Below are 25,083 nucleotides of genomic sequence, written 5' to 3' on the forward strand. Positions count from 1 at the left end.
AAATTGCTTAAAGGCCAACATTTTTAGTCCCCACTTAATTGCTTGTTCCTCACTCTAAGCATATTGAAGTCAAGTATGTGAAAATACCTGTTAATGCTCAAATCTGATCTGTGATGGGAAGATTAAACACTCAGCTGGTACATCTAGTGTCACTTTATCAGGCAGCATATTATAAATCAGAAATAGGTTTTTAGGACAGTCAAAATTTAAGGGGCAGTCCATGTTTCATCACTTTAAAAATCAAACAGCCTTGATTCTGTAATACTTCAATATTAACTTTTTTTTGATAAATTTTTGATAAATACTTTCAGAGATACCTATGTTGTCCACACCAACTCTGGTTACACCTGATGCTTTTAATCATAATTATGAAGGTAACTAGGTTTCCTGCCTCAAATTTCTAACACCATGACTTTCCAACCATGAGGGAGCATTCCTTCCAACTGTGGGAGGAAAAAGAAAACTTCCTTCTTTAAGCTTCTTCATTCAGGTATATTGTCAGAGCAACAAGCAACTAATACAAGATGGTTACATTCATGTAGACCAAAACTAAGGAGGGTTACCATAAAGGAAAGGTGTGCAAACCCCAAGAAACAAGAACCACAAACCGTTCTAACAAGGACTCCAAACTATTAATGGAAACATAGTAATTCTTAAATATTGTGCCTTTTCAGGGAGATATTAGATTAAAAGGGAATAAAATCACAAAACAAGAAATAGTAGGTAAGGAGAGTTACTTTATCTGCATTCATTGTATCGGTAACTTAAGTATGTGTACTTGGTATGTTCAGAGTGACTTTACACAACCCTTTCTTGACAAATCTCTTCTGATACTTTGCTATTTGTGTTCTGTCCAAAATTCAAATGTTAATCTCTAACCTCTATTGTAACTGGATTTTGAGGTTCCACTTTAGGAAATGTCTTAGTTAGGGTTTCGTTGCTATGAAAAGACATCATGACCAAGGAAACTCTTATAAGGGACACTTAGTTAAGGCTGGCTTACAGTTTCCGAGGTGTTATCATTGTGGTAAGAAGCACGGCAGCATCCAGGCAAACATGATTCTCTAAAAGGAGCTGAGTGCTCTACATCTTGATTCAAAGGCAGCCAGGAGACTGTTCCACAGGCAGCTAGGAGGAGGCTCCCTTCTGAACTGGGTGGACCTTGAGCATCGGGCCTCAAAGCCCACCCCCACAATGACACACTTCCTCCAGCAAGGCCACACCTATTCCAACAAGATCATACCTTTTAAATAGTGCCACTTCCCAAGTGCTAAGCATATTCAAACCACCACAGAAAGCAAAGTTGAATGAAGTCGTTCATAATGCTGAGGTTGCAATCTAATTTGGTGTGTCTGTATGTATGCATGGAAGAAAGGCCAAAAACACACTGGGGACATAGCCATCTATAGGCCAAAAAAGAGACCTTACAAGGCCATGCTGGCAAACAGGTGCAGTCCAGTAAGAAAATGCATTTCTGTTGTTTAAGCCCGAGTCTCTAATATTTTATGGCATCCCAAGTATTTTTTTCTGTTTTTCCTTTAATTTTTAATGATGAGAACAAAAATATACCTAAAAGCAAAGCTTCTGGAAAAACCATTTGTTCTTCCCTGTCTTGAATGGCTCCTCGAACATAACCTTGGCCTCCAGTCTGGCCTTACATTGCAAAGCTAGGTCTCTAAACACATTCCTGTTGACAACAGTTCTGTCCAAGGAGATATGCACAGAGTACCTTGTGGGCGTGAGGTGGTTGTTGATCTCTGCTCTCATGGTGATTTTCTTCTTGCTTGTGGCAGCTGTCACCTTTCAGGGATAGCAGTCAATTCCAGCCACCAGGGCATGGCTGGAAGAGCGGTCTGAGGTGCCATCATCAGTGTTCTTCATGATGACAGCTTTATGTCTGAAGTAGCGTCCAACCAGAATCAGAACCACTTTCCCGGGTTTCTTGAATTTGCCTGTTTTGACAGCAAGCAGTCATCACCCAACAGAAAGGAAAAGATCAGCATCCTAATATTTGTTTTGGGTTTTCTCATGCTTCCTTGGTTGTGCACATGTCTCTCTATTCACCTGTTGCAGCTGTTAATTTTGGTTGTCGACTTGACTGCATTCGGAATCAACTAAACCCTGAGCTGCTGGGTTCTTTTGTGATGTATTTTCTTAATCAGATTATTTGAAGTAGGAAGACCCACTCTCAATCTGGGCCACACTTCCTGGTAGCAACCCAGATCAAGTGACACTGAAGAAACTGCTTTTTCTCTGTTTAGCCTTACTCTTGGTGGCAAGTTTGTCTGTCTTGTTTACTGTGACCACTATTAAATTCAATCTCGTGAGGATTCTGATGCAGACTGAAGACCAGCAGTTCTCTAAAAGTTGTCTAGGACTACAGCAGCAGATTCATACCACTGAGACATCCAGCCTTGTACACTTAACAACTACCAGATTCTTGGCCTTCCCCTTGTGAGACTGTACCATGGTTGGAGTATTCAGGCTACACCCTGTAAGCCAGGCTAATCATTCCCGTATATATTGAATTATATAGTTGTCATCCCATTCCCCCTCTTTATGCCTCACCCATGCTTGGAGACTGACATGGCATCATTACCTATGGGTAGCCTTTCCTGTGCATCCATCCTCCTTGCCACGGACTAGATTAGGAGCACTCTCTTCCTGCTCTCCTTTGCAGTAGTGCTTAAGTCTTTTCATAGTACAAGCTTCCTTTGCATGGATGTCTCTTGCGGCACAAGTGGCATCTCTCTTGGCACCAGTCACAGTTACCACTCTATGAGCACCCTCCCTAAATGATGGCCCAAGCTACTGCGCTGTATCTCACTTACAAACTGATTCACACAACACTCAGATTTGAAAACCCAAACTCATTTGGAGAATTGATCTACAGCACCATGAGTGAGAAATATAAATTCCATTTTAAACAAATAAATTAAGCTCTTGCAGAGTGGTAAGTAGGTTCTCAGTCCATAGAAGGGACATAGTTTCACCCCCTTCATAACCCTCTTCTAGAAAGGAATTATCATTCAGATATAAAGAGTGTAGTAGCTGACAGACTCCATTAGTTAGCACCTTCATAATCTGCATCAATTTTTGAACCCAGGTCACATTTCATGAGTCAGCTCGCTGAGAAAAACTGCAATGATCAAAGTCACACTCTCTGAGATGCTTTGGAGGTAGGTTAATCCCAGCTAATGGCTTAACAAAGCAGTAGTTCACGATCTACTTTCCATTCAACATGGGACTTCTCTAATGAGCAAGCTCTGCTTCACTTAGAAGAGACTTTGGCAGGTCTCTATCACAATCCTGTGGCTTCCCCTGCTCCATCCTGCTTGCCTTTCTTTATGTATTCATGTTTTGTCCCTAGTAATCCTTTTTCTCTCCTTGTACCTCTTTCTCAGAATGACAATTGGGATGAGAAACAGCCCAAGAGAGGAGAGCATAAGGTGGGGCTTCAAGACTTGATTCATCTGCATACTGCTGGGAATGATGACCCAGCTCCCATTTGGAAGGTTGTGTATGCATAGGGAATCCCTATGTATGTCATGTTTCAGATAAAATATTCTAGTAAGGGGGGTGTACATTCTGATAGAATGATTCAAATATTTTAAGTCCGTATAAAAGACATTATAAATATAAAGATAATTTAATTTCATGTTTGTAATTTTATTCAGTTATGCTGACACCATAGAGAAAATTAAAAATAGAATATAAATAGCAACTGAAAACCAAGTATAACCAGGCATGGTGGCACATGCTTTGATCCCAGTGTTCAGGAGGCAAAGGCAGACAGATCTCTGTGAGTTGGAGGCCAGCCTGGTCTTCAAAGCAAGTCGAGGACAGCTAGAGCTATTACACAGAGAAACCCCATCTTGGAAAAAATATAAAACATAAAAGTCTCTTTAATAGCTCACAAAGAAGCCTGCATTTAATGCAATGGGTGACCATAAAAAGCTGAAGATCAAATATAAGATTGGATTATTAGAGTGACTAAATCTCAATGCCCAACTGAAGGAGGTAAATTACCCCAAAGCTGAGGTCCTACTATAACAATATGAAGAGAGAAAAAAAACACCTACAAGATCCTGGCATGTGTGATGGTGGCACATACTCCCCAAATTCTGACTCCTTTCTTTTCTATAAAACTTCTGGACCTATAAAAATGATGGCTAGCACTTCCTCCTGTATGAGCCAGTACTTCTTCCATATAAGGAGATAGAACAAAGATTCTTCTCCTACAAAGCAACAATGCCTATAACCACTATAAATCTTTCCAAACACATGCATTAAAATCCCCAAGGAACTAGATGGTCTTAGAGGAATAGTCCAGCAGGAGTCACAGATGCATCTGTGGGACAAGGTTCTGAAGGTGCAAAAGGTGAGCTTTATCATAAGACTAAATTAGAGGGACACAGTACTTACTTCAGCAGAAACCCCAAAGACCAGTGTAACTCAATGCTAGGCTGTCTCCTATCCCTGTGTGAAGCCAGTGGCCCACTCTAATTGATATTGAAATTCCTGGGTTGCTGGGGTGGGGTGGGGCTCTATCCTCTCAGAGGAGGAAAGGAGAGGGAGGGACTGTGTGAGGGGGGGTGGGAACCTGTAGGAGGACTCACCCAATGCAAATGGCAATTAGCAAGCTGAGTACTGCATTCATTACCAACTAGTCCCCAGCTTCCTAACTGGCTGCTCCTGAACCAGGGGCGTGGCCCTGGTGGGCATGAAGTGACTTGGTTCCTGCCCCTGCGCAAGTGTGAGACTCCAGGAGTGTGGATGGCTTGTTTGTATAACAATGTACATATTTCACATTCCTCCAAGGAATGCCCTCCCAGTTAACTTTAATGACTCTTGGAGAATTAGAAACAGCCCGAATCCAGGTGTGCCTAGGTCTCTACAAAATGGCAAATGATGGGACCTTCAGGACAACCCTTAAAACTATGAAAAAGAGCTCTAAACACATGAATTATATATATATATATATATATATATATATATATATATTCCCTCTGAGGGACATCAGGAATGTAAAGGAGCAGAGGCAGCTGAATTAATAAGCCAGCTTGTCAGAAAGATACAAAGGCAGGCAGATTCCTGAGCTCAGGTCAGCCTGGGACACAGCCAGGTTAGGCCCAGGTGTGGTAGAAATGGTAATTTCAGGCCGGGGTCCCACCCAGCTACCTTGCTGTCTGTGTGTAACCGAGGCAGGCAGATCTCTGACTTCTTTTGCAAAGTTAAAAGAAAGTATGTGCTTGCTGTCTCCTAAGATTCAAAGGGTTGGGGAGTCATAGGCTGATTCTTAGGATAATCAAAAGGGAACCTGCAATAAATTACTGAATTGATATGTTTAAAAAAAAAACCCTGGGCTTTTGGTCTGCATGAGGTGAGCTAGCAGAAAGCCATAGCAGTTCTTTAGAATTCTCTCTAGTAAGAGCTGAGCTGTTTGGAGATCTCTGGAAAGTGAACACAGCTCTTCAAGAATTTTTTTCTTAACAGGATTTCTGACTTGGTCAGATGATCCAATAATTTTTTATAGCAGCTTTTCTGACTTTGGTCAGATGAGCTATCCAGATAGCTTTTAGAATTTTTTTCTAGCAGAGAGAGCTATCTCTAGAGCAGAGCAAGAGGGAGGGGGCAGACCATCTCAGCAGAATCTAGGCTGCCAGTTTGGACCCACAACACTGCTCCCAGACACCCCTTGTCTCAGAAACCCTCCCTGCTGAGGCTTGTCCTTGGCAAACTGCAATGTGATCGGCTGCCTCAAGCTCTTACACCTAGGACTTCCCCACCATGGTGAACTGTAACCAGAACTGTGAGTCAATTCAACCCTAACTCTCCTAAGTTCCTTTGCCAGGCTAGTCTATCTTGGGAACAGGAATAGTAACTAAGATACCTACCAATATTGAGGCAAGAGTGAGAATGGCTCCGGTTAGAATGGGATCGTGGAAAAATGGAAGAGGGATGAGTGAGTATTTTTTTTTTTACTTTTATTTTTTTATTAGATATTCTTCATTTACATTGCAAATGCTATCCCCTTTTCTAGTTTCCTCTCTGAAAGTCCCCTATATCCCGCCCTCCTCCCTGCTCCCCAACCCACCCACTCCCCCTTCCTGGCCATGGCATTCCCCTTTACTGGGACATAGAATCTTCGCAAGACCAAAGGCCTCTCCTTCCACTGATGGCCGACTAGGCCATCCTCTGCTACATATGCAACTAGAGACACAATCTCTGGGTATTAAGAATAGACCAGATGAGATATGTTTTATAGGCATCGTTTTAGCCTACTAGTGACTTTCATCAGAGAGAGAGAGAGAGAGCCCCAGATGATCTTCTCCCAGAATGTGTACAGAGAAGTTAAGCATTACAACACAAGGCATGAACTGTGTTAGATCTACAATATATACTTCCATCCCTCTTCAACAAAGGACTTAGTCCCTGAGTTAAGGAGGGTTAATGAACTGAACACCACCTTTAAAATCGGCTCATAAGGCAAAGTCCCCTTCTAGAAGAAGTTCCTAGCCAACACCTGTATAGGTTAAGTGTCAAACTGTGTCCAACTTGTGTGGGAATTTCCCAGTAAGAATCTTCTCTAGAATTCCTTATTGAAATGGAAGAAATGGCCGGGCAGTGGTGGCGCACACCTTTAATCCCAGCACTTGGGAGGCAGAGACAGGAGGATTTCTGAGTTTGAGGCCAGCCTGGTCTACAGAGTGAATTCCAGGACAGCCTATCTACACATGTACACATGCCACAACACATATAAAGGTCAAGGGACAACCTTGGGTATGAGTCTTTGCTTTCCTCTTTGCTTGAGACAAGTTCTCTTCCTGTTAGCTTCGAGTTGGACCATGAGTATCTAGGCATGCTCTTGTGTTTACCTCTCATCTCACTGTAGGAGCACAGTGACATATCCTACCTGTTCAGCTTTGTGTAGATTCTGATGATGTGAACTCAGTCATTAGATTTGCAACAGCAAGGCTTTTACCAAGTAAGCCTCGTTCCAGCCCCTAAAGTATTCACTTTTAAAATACAGTTCTTGGGCTGGAGAGATGGCTCAGCAGTTAAGAGCACTGACTACTCTTTCGTCCTGCGTTCAAAGCCCAGCAACCACATGGTGGTTCACAACCATCCATAATGAGATCTGATGCCCTCTTCTGGGGTGTCTGAAGACAACTACAGTGTATTTACATATAATAAATAAAGAAATCTTTGGGCCAGAGAGAGTGGAGCTGGATCAAGCCTGGTTGGAGAAAGAAGAAAATGTATCTGAAGAAAGCTACAGTGGTCTTACATAAAATAAATAAATAAATCTTTAAAATACAGTTCTTGACAATAGTGGTACATGTTTGGAATACCAGTACTCAGAAGACTAAGTAGTAAGAATCACAAGTTTGGCGTTAGCCTGGGATATTCAGCCTGGGCTACACAGTGAGAACCTTTCTCAATAAGTAAAATAAGAAAATAAATAAATACATTAAAATAGGCTGATTTCCCATTAAGCAGCTTGAAAAAGAACCTGGAGAGGCCACAGAATCGCATTTGGACATGACAGTTCACCTCATCTCTACCTGTTGATATGCTCCTTGGTAACAGGCTAGCACAGACCTCTGTACACTAACCTATCAGAGGATGTAGCATTCTAAATGAGTTTCTGAGGAGCTTTTAAAGGAGTGGGTTGTTCAGAGGATACCAAGCCAGAAGGATGAGAACCCGATGTATATGTGTGAACAGGAAGAAAAAGCCCAGGCTAAGGTCAGGGCACTTCTATGGGAGTACTCAATAGGTTTAAAGTCCTGGAAAAACAGTTGCAGCCTTTGGTATGGAGATCAGTCTAATCTAATCTCTAGCCCTCTAATCCTTCTGCTACAGCCTCACTGAGAACAAAGCTCCTTTGTTCCTCTGGGACAGCTGGCCAAGCTTCATCAATTAGGATACCTCAGGGCCACTGTTAACTCCAGTAACAGCTCCTAAAGCAGACTCCTACTTCTGGGCATTTTGCTGGTGTCTAGAGATGGAGCCTACAACTGGGATTGCTGGCAGACCATTGTGCCTTTCAGTTGGCTCACAACCTGGCCCCTTTCCATGGTGATTCTATCCCAGTAGACTCTTACAGGGACTATGACCCCACTCCCTAACAGTTTCTTGTAACCCTCCTCTGGTTTTGCTCCAGGAACAGGGTTCTTTTGCTCCTGCCATGGTGAGTCACTCTTGCAGTTTCTGCATCCAGAATCTTGCTATCTAGGGAGCCTGAGAATCCAGGCCCATGAATCCATACTGCACAAAAGCCAAGGGTAAATGTGAAGAGCTAAACTCTCTCTCTCTCTTTCTCTCTCTCTCTCTCTCTCTCTCTCTCTCTCTCTCTCTCTCTCTCTCTCTCCTCTCTCTCTCTGAAAAACCATTCTTGTTTACCCATCTTGTTTTTGTAGTTCTCATTTCATTTTTCTTCTGGAACTCTAATTGTAATAAATAAATAAATAAATAAATAAATAAATAAATAAATAGAAACAAACAACAACAAAAATTACCACTTTATTCCAGAACTTTTAGTCCCAAAAAGGAGCATTTGCTATATCCTTGACCATATCTCCTATCCCTCTTTTTCACTACACTCTTCCTACCACACAGAAGATCCATAGCAGAAGCCTTTATAATCGCTCTGCATCTCCTTTTCAGTGCAAAGGGTCCTTAGGTTAAACTCCATGATTAGCTTAGGCCAGGCCTTCTTTATAAGATAAAGAACAGGATAAAGGAATTTAGAAAATCTCTTTCTGTCTTAATAAAGTGAGCCTTTCAGACTTATTTTCTTGCTTTGAACTTAAAAATCCTATTTTAGAAACCAGAAATGCAGTACTATTTCTTTCCCTTCCGGGGCTAGCTAAAGTCCTGTAAATCCTAATACTACCCTCCTCCCACTACCCTTGGGTACACAGATACCTTGAATCCACTAGAAAGAGGGTCATATATCTGGAAAGGTAAAAGGCAAAAGTGCATTAATACATCTTAGAAAGGAAAATGATTATGCCTACTACAGAATTTCCCTTCATCTAAACTTGGCAAGTCCTGACACCTGCTTCTTTTAATAGTCTATAAGGAAGAGATTTGATGTGATGGATAAGTAAGCCATGCCTTCATTTAACTCAACTTACAAATGGAATTATCACAAGCCCGTGATAATCTTCCAAATTAAGAAACTGAGGCACAGATAAGTGAAGAAATTTTCTAAGAGCAACTCATAAGTATCAGGGTACTTTAGTATGGCCATCTTGCTGAGGTCATACTACAAATGACAGGGATTCACGACTAATAGCAAGTCTCTGAACCTGTTAACAGGCTCACTTCCAGAGGCAACAGAGCCAACAGCAGAACACTCAGTGTTTTTGAAGGTTCTTTACTAAGCTCTAAAATTGACAGCGATTTTAGTGAAAAGCAAGGGGCCTCAGAACCAGATTAAGAACTAAGGACAACCCATGGGCTTTCTCCTGCTCAAAACTCCTGGTTTTCGTTATACAAATACAAGATTCCAAAATTATATCAGGGAAGCAATATGAAAATCCTTCTTTATGCTTTTGAGACATCTCTTGCAGTACAAGTTAACTTTGAACTCCGGATCCTCCTTCTTCTATCTCCCAAATGCTGTATAAAAATAAGCACTATGACACCCATCTCAGTTTGCAAGTCTTAATGTGACTTTTCCCTCTTCTCTTTTCTTTGATGGGATTTATACCTCAGGCGTAAATATGAAAAATACATATCACATATGGTGATTTACAATTATTAAAATTAAATAAGACAAAATCTTGGGCATTCACATTCATTTTCTTATTTGGAAAAGGCATCCCATTCCACTGATTGCAATATAAATAAGTTTGGAATAATGATTGTGATATTCCATTAAGCTAATGGATGCGATCTCATAAGTCATCTTTATGGATACAATATAAAATACTGTATTAATTCCAAACAGAATACATTTGCAGTTTATTCCGGGAAAACAGATTACTACATGTAATGCCAACAGTCATTACTCCCTGGAGTTATTTACCTGAACCCAATTTCCCAGCTAATACCACCACCAGGTACATGATGAATAATGCACTGTGTGAAATGTACACCATGCAAAAACACTACTTATTCATATGTATGTGCTTAATCAGATTATTTGTATTTCTTCCCTGACCCTATCTCCTCCCTATTACTTTTAATTTAATATACACCTGGAGGAAGTATGTCACAGGTGGAGGAAGGAAGTCCAAAATGAGCAACCTATTTTTTAAATTATTTCTTGTAGAGATGTAAATGAGCACACACATAATCACCATCCATATCAATGCATGAAGTTTCTGCCAGGCAGAAATTTTCCCATCCGCATGCAGAAGGGACTCACTCTTCTGATTTGTATTCCCACAGATTAGCTTTAAAATAAGCCAATATTTTCCATGTAAATCAGTGCTTTGAAAGCCCCTAAATTGAGAATTGGAGTGATTTGTCAGTAATGCTAAAACTTCTCAGTCAAAACACAGGCAGTCCTAATAGTGAGGTGTAAAAATAATAGCATCCCATTTTTCAAGAGGCTAATTATGTCATCAAACCTTGGCCAAAGTTGGAGAGATGACTTAGTTCTTACAACCACTTGCCTGTCTGCTAGAGGACCTAGGTTTGCTTTCTAGTACCCACTTTGGGTAGATCATATCTATCTGTTAACTCCAGCTCCATGGGATCCAATGTCCTCTGGCCTCCTGGGACACCTGCATGCAAGCAGTGCTCATAAACTCACATAGGCACACATACATATAAGTATAACTAAGAAAGTGAAAAAAATAAAAGAAGTCAATCCTTTACAAACTATCCAAATGCTTGAACCTGCTTCTTTCAGAGTTCCTGGACTCTCTTTGACTTACTATTCTCCCTCATACCTTATTTGGCCTCCTCAGATGCTGTCTCTCATACCAAACTATGAGCTAAAGCCTGTTTACAGCGCTTTTTGAGAACCCATAGTTTACATTCCTCCCTAAATATATAAGCAATGACACTCAAAGGGTGCCACAGTAAAAGTATTCGGTCGAGACAAGTGTGGCAACACACTCCTTTAATCCCAGCACTCAGGATTTTCAGGTTTTAGTTTGGGTCATTTTGTTTGTTTGTTTTTTAGTCTTGTGGGCATTTGTATATATGTATGTGCACACATGTGGGTATATATAAGCCATAGGGCTTCTGTGGGAGTCAGACGACAGAAAAAAGTCTGAGTGTAAGTCCTCATCTTTCTTCCACCCTGTTTGATTCAGTCTTGTTGTTCACAGTTAAATACACCAGGTTAGGTGGCCCACAGCTTGGGGATTGGCCCATCTCTACCTCCCATGTCACTGTAGGAGCACCTGGATAGTAGATGTGTGCTACTGTGTCTGGAAGTCTGCACCCAGGCCCTCATACCTGCCTGAGAGACAGAATACTTCAGGAAAGGGTAAGAGTTTGGTGGACCTGGGAGGAGTCAGGAGAAGTGGATAAGAGGAAGATTAAATTTTATTTTGCATATGTATTAATGTCTCACAAAGTTAACCTAAAAGTTTTGAAAGGTATATTGTTCTCTTCATTATTTTTTAACTTTTTTTTTAAACTCTGGTTTGATTTTGTTTTCTTTTTGTTTGACTGTTTTCTTCAGAGACATAGAGTTGAGCAAGTGGGGTGATGGAGAATATCCAGGAGGAGTTGAAGGTAAACTATAATTAGAATACATTGCATGAGAAAACTATTTTCAGCTAAATGATGGTGGCACAAGCTTTTGATTCCATCACCTGGGAGGCAGAGACAGGTGAATCTCTGAGTTCAAGACCAGCCTGGTCTGTGGAGTGAATTTCAGGACAGCCAGGGCTACACAGAAAAACCCTATCTTGAAAAAAATTATTTCCAATAAAAAGTATGTAAAAAAATATTTATTTCAAAAATAATTGGAGAGTCGTCTTGTGTAACACGTTTCTAGGAGCTTGAGTCCACAGACAAATTCCATGCTTGGTGCATGTGACACTTTTTTCCCCAAACTGGACAGTAAGACAACTGAGGTCTTAAACGTATCTACTTTGCATAAATTCCTCATAGTACCTAGCACAGTGTTAGGTCTAGAGCATGTGTTATGCTACCTAACAGTTTGTTAGCTTTGTAGCTGCTTCCTGTGTTTTCTTCTCCCTACACCTTGACAAAGTTACACTACACTTTCTCTAAACTCTCTCTAAACTATCCATACCACCCCTATCAGCTACACAGTCAAAGAAAACAAATGCTGTCAGAAAAATTGACAGTTCATTCAAGTATACAGTATTTCTGGAATGGAGTGTAGTCATTTGACAAATATTTGAACATGAATATGAGAGACATTAAATTTTGTGAGCACATAGAAAAATTATTTCTAAAGCAAATCCTTACTTAAGGGAGGTTCTAGACAAGAAAATTAAATTTATGTATATATATATACATAATTAATTAAATTTATGTATATGTATATATATATATACACATATAAATGTTATGATATGACACTATCCTTATCCCCCTGCCCTGAGAATAGTTATAGCAATTTTGTTATATGCCAGCTATTTCATATTGTTGCTGTAATGTACCTGCCAGTCATTGACACAAAGAAGTGACTTAACTCACAGCCGGGTCATGCTGACCACATCCCCTGTTATGCTCGGTATGTTCTGAGGTTTGTTAATCTTAAGAAATTTCACGAAGCTTTACTTACATAGGACCCATCAAATCAAAGGTCAATATGAACTGTTATGTCTAAACATCTTGAGTCAGAACCAACCACCAGGCAGCACTTCCTGAACCCGAGTACGAGTTCATTGTGGTCTTTGTGGATTTTTTCCTTTATAAGCTGACAGATGAAGATGTCCATTGTCATAGTTTCAGCTCTCAATATGAACTGTGTCCCTGGTCTGTCCAGAATCAGGGTGTGTGATAAGCCATGCCTGTCTGACTGATATTGGTGTTCGTGTGGTTTGTGGAGCAACTCCTAGCCCACAGCATATAAAAAACTCTGATACAAATAGAACAGTGGTGCCAAAGAAAAGCTACAATAGATTACAGAGGGAGGGACTCCTTCCCACTCAGAGTATTTGAGGTACAGGAGCAAACAATCAAAGTGGAAAAGCACAAGCACACCTACTAGGAATAGCAGGTGGGTGTGGGAAGAGGAATAATTTAAAATGAAGTGGAAAAATACAGGTCACATAAAAGGTTATCAGCATTTTGCTTAGGAGTTTGAGTTTTACCTTCATCACTGAATTGTGCAAACTGTGCCCAGAATATTCTGCAATAAAATTTGCAAAATAAGTAGCTCAAAGCAAGATACATTTTGGATTCATGTTATAGCATCATGGTTGAATAGTTTGGGAATCCCTATTCTTTGACCCTGACCAACAAAGTGGTCACTATCTAGAGCTGAGAGACAGATACTGTGGCAATTTTTACATTAATCTATAAAGTTTATCTCAGTGGTTCTCAACCTTCCTAATGCTACAACCTTTTATCATGTTGTGGTGACCCCCAATCATTGAATTATTTTTGATGCTACTTTATAACTGTAATTTTTCTACTGTGATTAATGATGATGTCAATACCTGTGTTTTCTGATGATCTTAGGTGATCTTTGTGAAAAAGATGTTTGACCCCAGGGTTGAAACCCCACAGGTGGAGAACCACTGCTCTATCTCAAGAATCACATATTCCTTCTGCCTACAGTTCACTGGCTATAGCATGTCATATGATCACACCTTACTTCTTCAATTAGGAGAGAGGTATGATTCTATCATATTCCTAAAAAAGTAGAGAGCCACATATGTGTATATTTTTGAGATTATAATATAATTATAATCCCTTCCCTTTCCTTCCTCCTCACCTTTCCATATACCCCTGCCCAATTTTCTTCAAATGAATGCTCTTTTTTTCATTATTACTGTATGCATGCATATATGTGTATATATTTAATAGACCATACTGGTGACTACCAGACCCTCCAGGAGAACAATATGTATGCTCACATATAAATTTCAGAAGGATCACCTTAGCAGTCTACATAGGATAGACTGAACAAGGAAGGGCCTTCCTGGAAGAAGAAAGAACACCTGGTCAAACTGAAACAATATTCTAGAAAAGAGGTGATCATTACTTAGAGATAAAGTAACTTAAAGAAGAAATAGTTAAGGAGAATCAAACAGATTAAATCAGCAGGTTGTAAAAGTCTGAGTAACGGTAAGAAGAGATGCTGCAATCACACATAGGCAATGGGCTGGAATTGTGATGGAACCCTGAGCTACCAGGGTGAGGCTGGGGACACAGAAGGGCTGTGGACTTTCCTGCTTAAACAGCACTGGCAACTGAGTTTAGTCATTGGATATTGATTGTTGATGGTTAGTGAAGGATAGTAAGTGGTAGTTATGTCTTAGGGTTTTCATCGCTGTGAAGACACCATGACCAAGGCAGAGCTTATAAAAGGAAATACTTAGTTCTGGCTGGCTTATAGTTTTAGAGGTTGTGTCTATTATCATCATGGTGGGAAGCATGTAGGCAACCATGGTGCTGGAGAAGCTGAGAGTTCTACATCTTTTTTTTTTTTTTTTTTTTTTTTTTTTTTTTTTTTTTTTTCCATTTTTTATTAGGTATTTCGCTCATTTACATTTGCAATGCTATACCAAAAGTCCCCCATAGCCACCCACCCCCTCTCCCCTACCCACCCACTCCCCTTTTATGGCCCTGGCGTTCCCCTGTACTGGGGCATATAAAGTTTGCGTGTCCAATGGGCCTCTCTTTCCAGTGATGGCCGACTAGGCCATCTTTTGATGCATATGCAGCTAGAGTCAAGAGCTCCGGGGTACTGGTTAGTTCATAATGTTGTTCCACCTATAGTGTTGCAGATCCCTTTAGCTTCTTTGGTACTTTCTCTAGCTCCTTCATTGGGGGCCATGTGATCCATCCAATAGCCGACTGTGAGCATCCACTTCTATGCTTGCTAGGCCCAGGCATACTCTGACAAGAGACAGCTATATCAGGGTCCTTTCAGCATAATCTTGCTAGTGTATGCAATGGTGTCAGCATTTGGAAGCTGATTATGGGATGGATCCCCGGATATGGTAGTGTCTACATGGTCCATCCTTTTATCTCAGCTCCAAACTTTGTCTCTGTAACTCCTTCCAAGGGTGTTTTGCTCCCACTTCTAAGGAGGGGCATAGTGTTCACACTTCAGTCTTCATTTTTCTTGAGTTTCATGTGTTTAGGAAATTGTATCTTATATCTTGGGTATCTTAGGTTTTGGGCTAATATCCACTTATCAGTGAGTACATATTGTGTGAGTTCCTTTGTGAATGTGTTACCTCACTCAGGATGATGCCCTCCAGGTCCATCCATTTGGCCAGGAATTTCATAAATTCATTCTTTTTAATAGCTGAGTAGTACTCCATTGTGTAGATGTACCACATCTTCTGTATCCATTCCTCTGTTGAGGGGCATCTGGGTTCCTTCCAGCTTCTGGCTATTATAAATAAGGCTGCTATGAACATAGTGGAGCATGTGTCCTTCTTACCAGTTGGGGCATCTTCTGGATATATGCCCAGGAGAGGTATTGCTGGATCCTCCGGTAGTACTATATCCAGTTTTCTGAGGAACCGCCAGACTGATCTCCAGAGTGGTTGTACAAGCCTGCAATCCCACCAACAATGGAGGAGTGTTCCTCTTTCTCCACATCCACGCCAGCATCTGCTGTCACCTGAATTTTTGATCTTAGCCATTCTGACTGGTGTGAGGTGGAATCTCAGGGTTGTTTTGATTTGCATTTCCCTGATGATTAAGGATGTTGAGCATTTTTTCAGGTGCTTCTCTGCCATTCGGTATTCCTCAGGTGAGAATTCTTTGTTCAGTTCTGAGCCCCATTTTTTAATGGGGTTATTTGATTTTCTGAAGTCCACCTTCTTGAGTTCTTTATATATGTTGGATATTAGTCCCCTATCTGATTTAGGATAGGTAAAGATCCTTTCCCAATCTGTTGGTGGTCTTTTTGTCCTATTGACGGTGTCTTTTGCCTTGCAGAAACTTTGGAGTTTCATTAGGTCCCATTTGTCAATTCTCGATCTTACAGAGCAAGCCATTGCTGTTCTGTTCAGGAATCTTTCCCCTGTACCCATATCTTCAAGGCTTTTCCCCACTTTCTCCTCTATAAGTTTCAGTGTCTCTGGTTTTATGTGAAGTTCCTTGATCCACTTAGATTTGACCTTAGTACAAGGAGATAAGTATGGATCGATTCGCATTCTTCTACATGATAACAACCAGTTGTGCCAGCACCAATTGTTGAAAATGCTGTCTTTCTTCCACTGGATGGTTTTAGCTCCCTTGTCGAAGATCAAGTGACCATAGGTGTGTGGGTTCATTTCTGGGTCTTCAATTCTATTCCATTGGTCTACTTGTCTGTCTCTATACCAGTACCATGCAGTTTTTATCACAATTGCCCTGTAGTAAAGCTTTAGGTCAGGCATGGTGATTCCACCAGAGGTTCTTTTATCCTTGAGAAGAGTTTTTGCTATCCTAGGTTTTTTGTTATTCCAGATGAATTTGCAAATTGCTCCTTCTAATTCGTTGAAGAATTGAGTTGGAATTTTGATGGGGATTGCATTGAATCTGTAGATTGCTTTTGGCAAGATAGCCATTTTTACAATGTTGATCCTGCCAATCCATGAGCATGGGAGATCTTTCCATCTTCTGAGATCTTCTTTAATTTCTTTCTTCAGAGACTTGAAGTTTTTATCATACAGATCTTTTACTTCCTTAGTTAGAGTCACGCCGAGATATTTTATATTATTTGTGACTATTGAGAAGGGTGTTGTTTCCCTAATTTCTTTCTCAGCCTGTTTATTCTTTGTGTAGAGAAAGGCCATTGACTTGTTTGAGTTAATTTTATATCCAGCTACTTCACCAAAGCTGTTTATCAGGTTTAGGAGTTCTCTGGTGGAATTTTTAGGGTCACTTATATATACTATCATATCATCTGCAAAAAGTGATATTTTGACTTCCTCTTTTCCAATTTGTATCCCCTTGATCTCCTTTTGTTGTCGAATTGCTCTGGCTAATACTTCAAGTACTATGTTGAAAAGGTAGGGAGAAAGTGGGCAGCCTTGTCTAGTCCCTGATTTTAGTGGGATTGCTTCCAGCTTCTCTCCATTTACTTTGATGTTGGCTACTGGTTTGCTGTAGATTGCTTTTATTATGTTTAGGTATGGGCCTTGAATTCCTGATCTTTCCAAAACTTTTATCATGAATGGGTGTTGGATCTTGTCAAATGCTTTCTCTGCATCTAACGAGATGATCATGTGGTTTTTGTCTTTGAGTTTGTTTATATAATGGATTACATTGATGGATTTTCGTATATTAAACCATCCCTGCATCCCTGGAATAAAACCTACTTGGTCAGGATGGATGATTTCTTTAATGTGTTCTTGGATTCGGTTAGCGAGAATTTTATTAAGGATTTTTGCATCGATATTCATAAGAGAAATTGGTCTGAAGTTCTCTATCTTTGTTGGATCTTTCTGTGGTTTAGGTATCAGAGTAATAGTGGCTTCATAAAATGAGTTGGGTAGAGTACCTTCTACTTCTATCTTGTGAAATAGTTTGTGCAGAACTGGAATTAGATCTTCTTTGAAGGTCTGATAGAACTCTGCACTAAACCCATCTGGTCCTGGGCTTTTTTTGGTTGGGAGACTATTAATAACTGCTTCTATTTCTTTAGGGGATATGGGACTGTTTAGAAGGTCAACTTGATCCTGATTCAACTTTGGTACCTGGTATCTGTCCAGAAATTTGTCCATTTCGTCCAGGTTTTCCAGTTTTGTTGAGTATAAGCTTTTGTAGAAGGATCTGATGGTGTTTTGGATTTCTTCAGGATCTGTTGTTATGTCTCCCTTTTCATTTCTGATTTTGTTGATTAGGATTTTGTCCCTTTGCCCTCTAGTGAGTCTAGCTAAGGGTTTATCTATCTTGTTGATTTTCTCAAAGAACCAACTCCTCGTTTGGTTAATTCTTTGAATAGTTCTTCTTGTTTCCACTTGGTTAATTTCACCCCTGAGTTTGATTATTTCCTGCCGTCTACTCCTCTTGGGTGAATTTGCTTCCTTTTTTTCTAGAGCTTTTAGATGTGTTGTCAAGCTGCTAGTATGTGCTCTCTCCCGTTTCTTCTTGGAGGTACTCAGAGCTATGAGTTTCCCTCTTAGAAATGCTTTCATTGTGTCCCAAAGGTTTGGGTACGTTGTGGCTTCATTTTCATTAAACTCTAAAAAGTCTTTAATTTCTTTCTTTATTCCTTCCTTGACCAAGGTATCATTGAGAAGAGTGTTGTTCAGTTTCCACGTGAATGTTGGCTTTCCATTCTTAATGTTGTTATTGAAGATCAGTCTTAGGCCATGGTGGTCTGATAGGATACATGGGACAATTTCAATATTTTTGTATCTGTTGAGGCTTATTTTGTGACCAATTATATGGTCAATTTTGGAGCAGGTCCCGTGAGGTGCTGAGAAGAAGGTATATCCTTTTGTTTTAGGATTAAATATTCTGTAGATATCTGTCAGGTCCATTTGTTTCATAACTTCTGTTAGTTTCACTGTGTCCCTGTTTAGTTTCTGTTTCCACGATCTGTCCATTGATGAAAGTGGTGTGTTGAGGTCTCCCACTATTATTGTGTGAGGTGCAATGTGTGCTTTGAGCTTTACTAAAGTGTCTTTAATGAATGTGGCTGCCCTTGCATTTGGAGCGTAGATATTCAGAATTGAGAGTTCCTCTTGGAGGATTTTACCTTTGATGAGTATGAAGTGTCCCTCCTTGTCTTTTTTGATAACTTTGGGTTGGAAGTCGATTTTATCCGATATTAGAATGGCTACTCCAGCCTGTTTCTTCAGACCATTTGCTTGGAAAATTGTTTTCCAGCCTTTCACTCTGAGGTAGTGTCTGTCTTTTTCCCTGAGATGGGTTTCCTGTAAGCAGCAGAATGTTGGGTCCTGTTTGTGTAGCCAGTCTGTTAGTCTATGTCTTTTTATTGGGGAATTGAGTCCATTGATATTAAGAGATATTAAGGAAAGGTAATTGTTGCTTCCTGTTATTTTTGTTGTTAAAGTTGGCATTCTGTTCTTGTGGTTGTCTTCTTTTAGGTTTGTTGAGGGATTATCTTCTTGTTTTTTCTAGGGCGTGGTTCCCGTCCTTGTATTGGTTTTTTTCTGTTATTATCCTTTGAAGGGCTGGATTCGTGGAGAGATAATGGGTGAATTTAGTTTTGTCGTGGAATACTTTGGTTTCTCCATCTATGGTAATTGAGAGTTTGGCTGGGTATAGTAGCCTGGGCTGGCATTTGTGTTCTCTTAGTGTCTGTATAACATCTGTCCAGGCTCTTCTGGCTTTCATAGTCTCTGGTGAAAAATCTGGTGTAATTCTGATAGGCTTGCCTTTGTATGTTACTTGACCTTTTTCCCTTACTGCTTTTAGTATTCTATCTTTATTTAGTGCATTTGTTGTTCTGATTATTATGTGTCGGGAGGAATTTCTTTTCTGGTCCAGTCTATTTGGAGTTCTGTAGGCTTCTTGTATGTTCATGGGCATCTCTTTCTTTAGATTTGGGAAGTTTTCTTCAATAATTTTGTTGAAGATGTTTGCTGGTCCTTTGAGTTGAAAATCTTCATTCTCATCCACTCCTATTATCCGTAGGTTTGGTCTTCTCATTGTGTCCTGGATTTCCTGGATGTTTTGAGTTAGGATCTTTTTGCATTTTCCATTTTCTTTGATTGTTGTGCCGATGTTCTCTATGGAGTCTTCTGCACCTGAGATTCTCTCTTCCATCTCTTGTATTCTGTTGCTGATGCTGGCATCTATGGTTCCAGATTTCTTTCCTAGGGTTTCTATCTCCAGCGTCGCCTCACTTTGGGTTTTCTTTATTGTGTCTACTTCCCTTTTTAGGTCTAGTATGGTTTTGTTCATTTCCATCACCTGTTTGGATGTGTTTTCCTGTTTTTCTATAAGGACTTCTACCTGTTTGGTTGTGTTTTCCTGTTTTTCTTTAAGGACTTGTAACTCTTTAGCAGTGTTTTCCTGTTTTTCTTTAAGGACTTGTAACTCTTTAGCAGTGTTCTCCTGTATTTCTTTAAGTGAGTTATTGAATTCCTTCTTTATGTCCTCTACCATCATCATGAGATATGCTTTTAAATCCAGGTCTACCTTTTTCAGGTGTGTTAGGGTGTCCTGGATTGGGCGAAGTGGGCGTTCTGGGTTCTGATGATGGTGAGTGGTCCTGGCTTCTGTTAGTAGGATTCTTACGTTTACCTTTCGCCATCTGGCAATCTCTGGAGTTAGTTGTTATAGTTGTCTTTGTTAAAAGATTGTTCCTCTGTTGATTTTGTTACCCTCTATCAGCAGGCGTGGGAGACAAGCTCTCTTCTCTGAGTTTCAGTGGTCAGAGCAGTCTCTGTAGGCAAGCTCTCCTCTCTCAGGGAAGGTGTACAGTTATCTGGTGTTTGGACCTCCTCCTGGCTGAAGGTGAAGGCCCAAAACAGGATCTTTCCCAGAAGCTGTGTTGCTTTGGCCAGGAAGGTGGCCAGTTGTCTGGAGTCGAAGATGTTGCCGCCTCAGAAGCTCTGTGGCTCTTGCCGGGAAGGTGGCTGGTTGTCTGGAGCTGAAGATGGTGCCGCCCCAGAATCTCTGTGACTCTCTCGCCCGTCCCAGAAACGGCTGGCACTCTGTATTCCCCACGGTCACCCGTGCAGCCTGCCCTCCGCGGAGTCCCGGAGCCAAGAAGGCTCCCGCCGGCGCCTGTGCCACAAACCTCTCAGGCCAGGCAGACCCCCGTGCTCTCACCAGGAAGGTGGCCGGCTGTCTGGAGCTGAAGATGGCGCCGCCCAGAAGCTCTGCGACTCTCTCGCCCGTCCCAGAAACGGCTGGGACTCTGTATTCCACACGGTCACCCGTGCAGCCTGCCCTCCGCGGAGTCCCGGAGCCAAGAAGGCTCCCGCCGGCGCCTGTGCCACAAACCTCTCAGGCCAGGCAGACCCCCGTGCTCTCACCAGGAAGGTGGCCGGCTGTCTGGAGCTGAAGATGGCGCCGCCCAGAAGCTCTGCGACTCTCTCGCCCGTCCCAGAAACGGCTGGCACTCTGTATTCCACACGGTCACCCGTGCAGCCTGCCCTCCGCGGAGTCCCGGAGCCAAGAAGGCTCCCGCCGGCGCCTGTGCCACAAACCTCTCAGGCCAGGCAGACCCCCGTGCTCTCACCAGGAAGGTGGCCGGCTGTCTGGAGCTGAAGATGGCGCCGCCCAGAAGCTCTGCGACTCTCTCGCCCGTCCCAGAAACGGCTGGCACTCTGTATTCCACACGGTCACCCGTGCAGCCTGCCCTCCGCGGAGTCCCGGAGCCAAGAAGGCTCCCGCCGGCGCCTGTGCCACAAACCTCTCAGGCCAGGCAGACCCCCGTGCTCGAGAGTTCTACATCTTGATCCAATGGCAAGAAACTCTCTTTTGCACTGGGCAGACCTTGAGATTAGAACCACAAAGCCCACCCCCACAGTGATGCAATTCCTCCAGCAAGGCCACAACAAGGCCATGCCTACTCTAACAAGGCCACACCTCCTAGTAGTGCTGCTTCCCATGGGCCAAGCATATTCAAACCACCACAGTTTGCATGCTGAAATTCAGTAACAGATAGGGCAGGGAGTTGTACAATTTTAGCCAGAATCATAAAGGTAATAGAAACCATTTTTTTTTTTTTTTGCAACAGGGTCTCATTTAGTCAAAGCTGTTCTCAAAGTTGCTATGTAGCTTAGGATAATCTTGAACTTGTGATCTGCCCACTTCTACCTCCTTCATACTACATGTTACATGGTATTAGAGATGGAGTTCCCAGGGCTTCCTGCATGCTTGGTAAACACTCTACCAAATGAACTACAACCCCTACCCTGTAGTTAATTTAAATATCTTCCAGGTAATGCTTCAAGCACATGGGCAAGTACAAACTGAGAAAACCATGTTTTCTAAAGGTAGCTGACCAACCAATATGTGTCTATATTTTATGAAAAACAAGAGCAGAGGGATAGTTTATCTATAAAGTTTAATAAAAATTTCCATAGACATAATTTGTGATATTTTTTTGACATTTCACAACTGGTTAAATAAAGCCAATCTGGGATACTCTCTGGTTTCTCAAAGAGTTTTATTTTCCATTTTCACATTCCACTTTTACTGTTCTGATTCACTCCTTTCTACTTAGTGGCATTGTTCTACCATTAACCATAACCGAATTTAAAGAAGTAACTACAAATCAGAAACTGCCTTTGTGGGTTGACTTCTGAATCTAGCCTTAGTAGGAGAACTGTGCACTTTCAGAGAACTGGAGGCCTATTTCAATAGATGCCTTATCCAGCATGCCTCGAGAAAGGTAGACCTGAATAGGATGGTGAGGAGATGAGGAAAAGACAGACTAACAAACACAGTGACAGAAAGCTGAGGGGTTTACTCTCTCAGCTGGAGAAAATGGAGCATGCTGGAAGCTTGATATGTTTATTATATAGACCTGAAGAAGAAAGCAGGGTTATTGCACATAGATGGACAAGGAGGTAGGGGTATTACAAAGGGATAAACAAGAATACAGGGTTTATAATATACAACTGGATCAAGGAGACATACTTAGCTAATCTCTTACAATCAGTCTCTGTGAGTTAACAGTTTTCAGGCTGTAAATATTCAGGAGAAGAAAGCTAAGGTAGATATTTTCTGCACACCATCAGCATTCATGTTCAGACCCAAGGAAGGCTTTGTCATTTCCCTCTGAGCCTCACCCACATATCCTGCCCTTGTGAAAAGCTTTGTTATCTTCTTCATGGGTCTGAAGCTCTAGAGCCTTGACATGGCCATGCCCAGGCACACATCCACGTGGGACTTCACTTGCGTCTTCCTCTGCTCCCTACAGATGGCTACACTGACATTTATTTACTTGTGGCACCAGAGTTTCAAAATTTACTTGTGACTGTAAAATACTTTTCAATAAATAAATAAATAAGAAAATTTTCTACATGTTGCTCCTGATATTAGAGAAGGTAGTGAAAAAAGGAAGAGGAAAACATGATCACAGCTGAGAAACTTTACTATAACTGATAGATAAGTGCATTCAGAGTCAGAAACATACTCAACACTGTAAGCAACCTTTTGAGATTTTGCTAGGAGCTACGAACCACATTATACAATTTGGATGCATCATATCATTAATCCTTCAACTTCCCTTTAAATGAGTTTGTAGAAGTTGTCTTGGATGCTTAGAGGTATATGTGACCTTCTGTGATCGTCCCTGCATTGCTGGAGTTGGAAGCTAGAAATCTCTTGGCTCTGGTCTCTCATTCACACTACTTTCTAACTTTAACCAATAGGTACAAGATAATATATAAGTAAGATAATAAATAAGTACAAGATAAGGAAGCCAGCCATTCTGTGCTTGACTTCTGCAGTGGCACCAGGTAGCTTCATGTATTTATGACTCCAGGAGTATCCTAGGTGTCAAGGTTAAATTCAGGAACTCCAACAACAACGTCTATGCATGCTCACAGACTAAGCATATCAACTCTCCTTACTTTTGCTCCTCTAGCCTTGGAGACTTATGCCTTCCAGGAGTTACTCAAAATAGCAACCTCCTACTTCTGCACCTCTAGCCCTTCTAAAACTTTTGTAATCCACTTCCTATATTAAATCTCCATCTGCTATAAACCTTGTGATTTCTGGTATTTCTTCAATAGAAGAAAACATTACAGCAATCTTTTTCAAAAATCATTTATGATAGGTGCTGTCATAATCCAATTTCAGATATAATGTAATCTAATATAAATATCCCTGTCTTAACCTGCTTTCTAGATGATGATGAATTCACAGGAACACCTATTACCTCACAAATCCAGCCTTTCATCTTTCTTCCCTTTTCCTGAATCCCCAAGATGTCCACAACCACTTGAAATTTTCTGGGAATCTCTAATGGGGGGGTTTCATGTCTTTCAATTTAAGACTCTAATATGCTTCTATTAGAGATCTGCCTCCAAATAGCTTAGGGAGAAATATAGTGATTTGGTGAAGAAATATGTATTTTTATAGCAGAGACTTGCAGAAAGTGATGCAGAACCAGAGGCATGGAGGAATGAAACTCAGCACCATCAGGAATTTCTCTTCCATCTTTGATAGCAGCCTTACTCGTATTCACTCTTTCCTACTGCAGATCTTCTCCACATGAGAGTGGAGACAGCCACTGTTGCCAGCGACAACATCACACTCAGGCTTAGAGCATAGCCACAGCCCTTCATGTCTTCCAGTGGAAAGGGAAAGCATTTTGACTGGCCACTTCAAATCATGCTCCATGCTCTGAGTCTTACCGTATTTTGCTGGAAGGTTTGAGCCTTTGGTGTTCTGTTCAGGAAACTGTTTCCTGAACTAATGAGTTCAAGTTTATTCCCCACTCTCTTCTACTAGATTTAGTGTATTCAGTTTTATGTTGAGGTCTTTCAACCATCTGGACTTGAGTTCTATGCAGGGTGGTAGATAAGATCTACTTGTATTTTTCTACCTGTAGACATCCAGTTAGATCAGCACCATTTGTTGAAGATGCTTTCTTTTTTCCATTGTATGCTTTTGCCTTCTTTGTCAAAAATAATGTGTCCATAGGAGTGTGGGTTTATTTCTGGATCTTCAATTAGATTCCATTGGCCAATCTGTTCCAATACCAATACCATGCAATTTTTATGAATATTGCTTTGTAGTACAGCTTGAGGTCAAAGGTGATGATACCTCCAGAAGTTCTTTTATCATTCTGGACAGTTTTAGTTATCCTGTATGTTTTGGTTTTCCATATGATGTTGAGAATTGTTCCTTCAAGGTCTATAAAGAATTGTGTTGAATCTATAGATTGCTTTTGGTAAGATTGACAGTTTTACTATTTTAATCCTACCAATTAATAATCATGGTAGATCTTTCCATTTTCTGATATCTTCTTCAGTTTCTTTCTTAAAATACTTGAAGTTCTTATCATATAGGTCTTTCACTTGC

The 25,083-nt window shown here is 41.0% G+C and overlaps 1 pseudogene; it reads right to left on the reverse strand.

Annotated features, from left to right (window-relative positions):
• Window positions 1-1,569: 1,569 nt before the first annotated feature.
• Window positions 1,570-24,344, reverse strand: Gm14614 (annotated as a pseudogene).
• Between the last annotated feature and the right edge of the window lie 739 nt (window positions 24,345-25,083).

This window comes from Mus musculus, chromosome X (assembly GCF_000001635.26).
Source record: "Mus musculus strain C57BL/6J chromosome X, GRCm38.p6 C57BL/6J".
NCBI lineage: Eukaryota > Metazoa > Chordata > Mammalia > Rodentia > Muridae > Mus > Mus musculus.